This window comes from Rattus norvegicus, chromosome 11, assembly GCF_021556685.1.
Source record: "Rattus norvegicus strain SHRSP/BbbUtx chromosome 11, alternate assembly SHRSP_T2T, whole genome shotgun sequence".
Classification (NCBI taxonomy): domain Eukaryota; kingdom Metazoa; phylum Chordata; class Mammalia; order Rodentia; family Muridae; genus Rattus; species Rattus norvegicus.
In genome coordinates this window covers 2,009,327-2,015,545 of record NC_141544.1, presented here as the reverse complement: position 1 = coordinate 2,015,545, position 6,219 = coordinate 2,009,327, and the positions used below count along the sequence as shown (strand labels likewise).

The window sequence follows — 6,219 nt, the reverse complement described above, 5'->3', positions numbered from 1 at the left end:
GGCTGAAGAGGAGAATAAAGTAAAATGAAGCGAGTCTGCAGATGTTATCCACGTACTTCCTAGAACAAGAAACAGAGAGAGACATGTTCCATGAACACGTGTATCAGATGGACCAACGAAACTGCAGGGGCCCTGGCTAGATCTAAAATCCCTGTAAATGGTGTGTGTGTGTGTGTGTGTGTGTGTGTGTGTGTGTGTACCTAGGTGTATATGTATATATATATATATATATATGTATATCTGTATGTATGACTTAGGGTTTCACTGCTATGAAAAGAAACCATGACCAATGCAAGTCTTACAAGGATATTTAGTTGGGGCTGGCTTATAAGTTCATAGGTTCAGTCTATTATCATCAAGGCAGGAACATGGCAGCATCTAGGCAGGCATGTGCAGGAGGAGCTGAGCGTTCTACATCTTCCTCTGAAGGCTGCTAGAAGACTGGCTTCCAGGCAGCTAGGGTTAGGGTCTTAAAGCCCATGCCCACAGTGACACACCTACCCCAACAAGGCCACACCCACTCCATCAAGACCAACCCCCCTAGCAGTGCACTCCTATATGTCACTATTTGTCTTTAAACTTGTACCTTATTCATAAAACTGTTCAATGGTCAACAGGTAACTATAATGAAATAAATACAGAAGTATTAGAAAAATAGACAGGAATATGTGTGCCTTAGTTACTGTTCTATTGCTGTGAAGAGACACCGTGACCAAATCAATGTATGACAGGAAACAATTAATTGCCGTCTTACAGTTTCAGAGGGTGAGTCCGTGGACCATTGTGGTAGACACCATGACAGCAGGCTGGCAGGCAGGCAGGCCTGGCTGTGTAGATCCTGGGAGCTCACATCCTGCTCCCCAGATGAGAGAGAGAGAGAGAGAGAGAGAGAGAGAGAGAGAGAGGGAGGGAGGGGGAGAGAGAGAGGGAGAGGGAGAGGGAGGGAGAGAGAGAGGAAGAGAGAGAGATAGAGAGAGAGGGAGAGGAAGAGAGAGAGAGGGAGAGGGAGAGAGTGAGAGAGGGAGAGGGAGAGGGAGGGAGAGGGACAAGGAGAGGAAGAGGGAGGAGAGGGAGGAAGGGAGAGGGAGAGAGAGAGGGAGAGGGAGAGAGAGGTTGTGAGAAGGAGAGGGAGAGGGAGAGGGAGAGGGAAAGGGAGGAAGGGAGAGGGAGATTGAGAGGGAGAGGGAGAGGGAGAGGGAGGTTGTGAGAAGGAGAGATAGGGAGAGGGAGAGGGAGAGGGAGGGAGAGGGAGAGACACATACAAACAGAGAGAGGGAGAGGGAGGGAGGGAGGGAGGGAGGGAGGGAGGGAGGGAGGGAGAGAGAGAAGCCTGGTGGGCTTTTGAAATCTCAAGGCCCCCACCTCCCATTGACACATCTCTTTTAACAAACACACAACTCCCAATCCTTTCTAAACAATCCACAAACAGGAAACCAAACACATTCAAGTATTTGAACCTCTGAGGGTCACACTTATTCAAAATCCTAAAGTATGTTATTTTTTTTCTTTTAAAAGAAATCAAGTAATGAGTGTCCATCCCATTTGGTAGTATATTTTATCGTTACATTCATTTGTCAGAGGTTAGGGTTATTTGCATAACAAGTTTACAATCAAGCAATATCTCTCCCATAAGCCAAAGGCATCATACCTCCCCCATTTCAACTTGATTATCCACTTAGGGGTTACGGAAACATATCCCTTCATCCTGATTTAGTTCAAAACATGGGAAGATATTGATGTGCAATTAATTGCTCTTTTTTTTTTTCTTTTTTCCGGAGCTGGGGTCCGAACCCAGGGCCTTGCGCTCGCTAGGCAAGCGCTCTACCGCTGAGCTAAATCCCCAACCCCTGTGCAATTAATTGCTATTCATAATGGGATAAAACAGAAGCCAACATGATTGAGTCTATTGTTGCTGGGAGCTGAAGATTTCCCTTCCATTTAATAAAAAGTGATAAATATGATTTTAACGCAAGCCTAGAAACCCCAACAAAGCCTCTGGTTTATATTTTTTTCAGTATTTCCAGATCATTCTCTGTGATACACAGGAACCTAGAGGAGGAGAACTGTGTGGAGTCACTGACACACACTCAACCAAGGATTTGTTTGCACAATAAGGAGATATATCTTGTCCTCTGACAGTTGGCCCCAGGACTCCCAATGATCTAAAAGTCCTCAGGTTCCTTGGATAAAATGACACTGCATTTCTATATAACCTATGCAAGCCTCTCGTATACTCTAGTCATATTTATATGTGTGTATGTGTGCATGTGTGTGCATAGAGGCATGTAATTTCAGAGGCTGGGGGAGGGTAGAGTGTGTTCTGCTCCTTCACTCCCTACTGTATTCCCTTGTGACAGGGTCCCCTGCTGAACCTGAGGTGAGGCTCACTCTCAGGAAGCCCCGTCATCCTCCTGTTCCCATACCAAGCACTGGTGTTTGCATGTGTGACCACACACTTGGCTTTACCCCTCTGCAGTCTCCCCAGATCCTCCTACATTTTAAATAATCTCTGAACTACTTTTGTACTTAATGAAATGAAATCATGAGGGTCTGTTATTTAGGAGATGACAAGAAAAATGGTTTGTATGTGTTCAGTACAGATATGGTATTTTAAAAACCAGTTTTACTAGTTCCTTGAGAACTTTGTACATTATATATTGATAGAATTTACTTCTCACGTCTCTTCCTAACTCCTCTCTGATCCATCCCCACCTAATCCCTTCTCCCAACTTCAAGCTCCCTTTCTGCCCTCCGTAATAACCCACTCAAGTCCTTTATGCTGCCCATAAATTCATGGACCTTGGGCAAGCCCCTGGAGCCTGGCCAGCTTATCACCAGCTATATCTTTGTAGAAAACTGACTCTCCCTTTCCTATCAGCTAGGGCTGAGGGATCGTGGTCCTGTCGTGTATAGAAGACACTGCTTTGTTCTGGTTCTCGCTGACATCTGTATCTTATATTTCCACTCCCTCTTCCTTGAGGGTTCCTAAGACTCAACTCCTTCCCTTTTTGCCTCTCTCTGTGAGTCTGTGTATATGCGTGTGTGTCTATATTATAGATGTCCCATTTTACATTCAAGCACACACATGGTGGGGGCGTCTTTACAATTGACTGCTGATGGTATCTCACCCCAGACAAAATGCTGCAATGGAGACATGGTGTAGCTCAGTCCCATAAAGAAATAGGAGATGTTGAGAAACCTACCCAGCTGTTTCTAGTGTGAGGTGACGTTTAGATCTCTGACACAACCTTCTGGCCCTGCCCTATGGTTTTAAGATACACATTGTCCCAGTACAATGTTCAAAGGTGGGACGATGGATATTGATTGGACCCTGTGGGTTGTAATCAATGAGTTCATCTGTTGATGGATGTGTATGAAGGTGGCGGGAAACTAGGAGATAGGAAATTAAGGGACTTGGTCATTTGGGACATGTCTTGGAGGGTGTTTTTTTGTCCTTGGTCTCTTCCTGTGTTGGTGCTTCTTGGATGACAGTGAAGTTAGCAGTTGAGCTCTATCATGCCGCTTTCATGGTCATGTGACAATGAACGGAAACCTATGAAACCATGAACCAAAATAAGTTTGTTTACAATGTGAGTTGCTAGGCAACATGTAAGAGTGATGAATGGGATTAACATGAAAGTGGCCAAAAGTGATGCTGAGCACACCAGGTCAGGACTGGATTTGATGTAGGAGGACCCATGACTTAACCCTTTAAACTCTTTGTCTGGAGGCTGCACGCTAAGAGAAGATCCAATGTTTCCCAAGTGGTTTTATCCAGACGATTCTGCCAATGTATCTGTTGTCTTAGCAAATCAAGATCCTTGCTGCTTACCGCTCTGGTCCTCCTGACTTCACTTCTGTGTTTTTAATAGACTTTGATATCATATGAACTAGTGGGAAATGAGTATTAAAAAAGGGAAGGAAGCTATAAATTTTGCTTTAAAATCATTAAATTACACATTTAAATGGATTTTTAAGTATGTAAATTATACTGCAATAAGGCTGCAGAAAAGGCTTGGACAACTATGATGCTTGTCGTGTGATTTGCTATTTGTCATAGTTCCTGTGACTTTGATCTTAATAGTAGTGGGTTTTATTACAGATGACTCAGACACCAGGGTAACCATGCACTTGCGAGATGGGCGTCTTTCACTTGAGGAAACACTACTTTGTGAGGCAAGACCTTAAGCTTTAAAATCCTCTCATCGCTGTGAAGTGCCAGTCCGTAGTCACAATCAATTCCATCATACTTGACCAGATAGAGAGAGGGATTTGTTGGCAGTTGATCTAGAACCATGACCTTCCACTGGGTGACAGGCTCATCACCTTCCTTCCATACATGAGAAATTCTGCAGCCCACAATGTCCCCCAGGGCCTGGGGAGAAGGCCTCCTCCTCCTCCGCTTCTGGAAGGATGGTGTGCTCATCCTCCTCAGAGACATCCTCTTCTTCTTGGCTGTAGACCTAGTGTGGTAGGCAACGACATCCTGGTCCACTGTCTTGTGGGTATCGTTCGGTGTTCAGGCTTCATACTTGCCCGTGGCCTGGGTTTGAAGAGCTCTCCTGCTTAAACCAGACACAATGCTGGTGCCGCTGTCATGTGAGTGCCTGCAAGAACAATGGGGTTGGGGTGGAGAGGGCGCTGGACCAAGGCTCTTGTCTAAGAGAACTTTGGAGCAGGTGAGGAAGGCGATGGTAAACAAGGTTGAGCATCTGAATCTTATTCTGTCATATTCAGAAGTTCGTAGGAGGGCTGGGCAATGGTGGAGCACACCTTTAATTCCAGCACTCAAGAGGCAGAGGGAGGTAGACCTCTGTGAGATCAAGGCCAGCCTGGTCTACAGAGTTAGTTCCAGGATAACAAAATCTACGCACAGAAAAACCCTCTCTCAAAAATCAAAATCTAAAGTTCAAAGGAAAATTAAAAAAAATGGTTCTCTACAGCTCAGAATAACATATTCAGACACATTTCTTCAGCCCGAGGCACTTTGCCTCTGCTGAGGAACCTCTCCTTGAATGGCTAGGTCAGTGTGGGATTAAGTATCCCTGTCCCCACTTTAAGCAAGCAGAACAGATAAAGGATAGCAAAGGAGCCAGGAGGGTGGCCACACCCCTCTTCTACCCTCTAACTATGCGCTATGTGACAACATCCACAAGTGTATGCCCAGAGACACAGCACACCAGTCCACTGGCTTTCTGTACTGTGCATCCTGACCCAGCCCCAGGTTTATTCCGCGAAGCTGTTGCAACTTCGACCGCAAGAAGTGTCTTTTGTGTAGGCAGCAACAGCCATTTAGAAATAATATCTCCTGGGGTTGGGATTTAGGTCAGTGGTAGAGCAGTTAACTAGCAACCACAAGGCCCTGGGTTTGGTCCTCAGCTCCGAAAAAAAAAAAAAAACAACAACATCAAAAAGAAATATTATCTCCTAAAATGCACAGGCACAGAGAGGAGCTTTGGCACTTTAGTAGAATTATGAATTAGATATTGTTAGCAAAGGATAATAAACTCTCAGACTGACTAGCCTAGACCGTCCGCCGAGCTCTCAAACGTGGAAGACATCAGAACAGACGGTTACTCGCTGTACGAGGGAAAACTTTTAGCTTTCTGGGCTACAAGGGTCCCAGTTATCTTCATAAACGTATTTACCGAAAGAAAATGTCCTAGTTGTCCAGATTATGTCTTCGGAAACCGGTCAGGCTCCAAAAGCCTGTTGAACAATTGTGGGGTTCAGGAGCTGAACTGGCTTTCACACCCTGCTGGGAAGATAGTGAACCCACCTTCAAGGGAGTCTAGCGCCCCCAAGTGGAAGAGAAGCGCAACCTCCGCCCAGTGCTCTGTGACATCATCCAGGCTCTGCTTACGTCATAGAAGCACTCTCAGCCCAGTTCCTTCCCTAGTTACGCTTAGAAACTTCCAGCATCTAGGTTTTAGCTTCTCATGTAGCCTCCTGGAGACCCAAAATAAAGTCCCCACCAAAATATTCTGATGACTCGAGTCACAGTCTGCCCAAGTAGCTCTTTTCATGCATTTTTTTTCTGAAAAAGTCTTTTGTTTCTGAGTCACCAACATCCTTGGTGGTTATTGTCCCAGCTCCTATCTTTCCTTTGGTTATCTTTAAGCCATTCTCCGTATCGGAAATATTGCTAGCCTCTCTCCGAGGCAACCCACTGCACAGCACACCAAAATTAGCTTTATCAAAACCCACAATTAGAGGAGG

The 6,219-nt window shown here is 45.3% G+C and overlaps 1 long non-coding RNA gene across 1 annotated transcript; it reads right to left on the bottom strand.

Annotated features, from left to right (window-relative positions):
* Positions 1–3,966: 3,966 nt before the first annotated feature.
* Positions 3,967–5,784, bottom strand: LOC148002405 (uncharacterized). Its single transcript, XR_015633708.1, has 2 exons — positions 5,649–5,784; positions 3,967–4,607 (listed from the first exon to the last, which is right to left on the bottom strand). It is a non-coding gene; the product is annotated as an uncharacterized LOC148002405 (long non-coding RNA).
* Between the last annotated feature and the right edge of the window lie 435 nt (positions 5,785–6,219).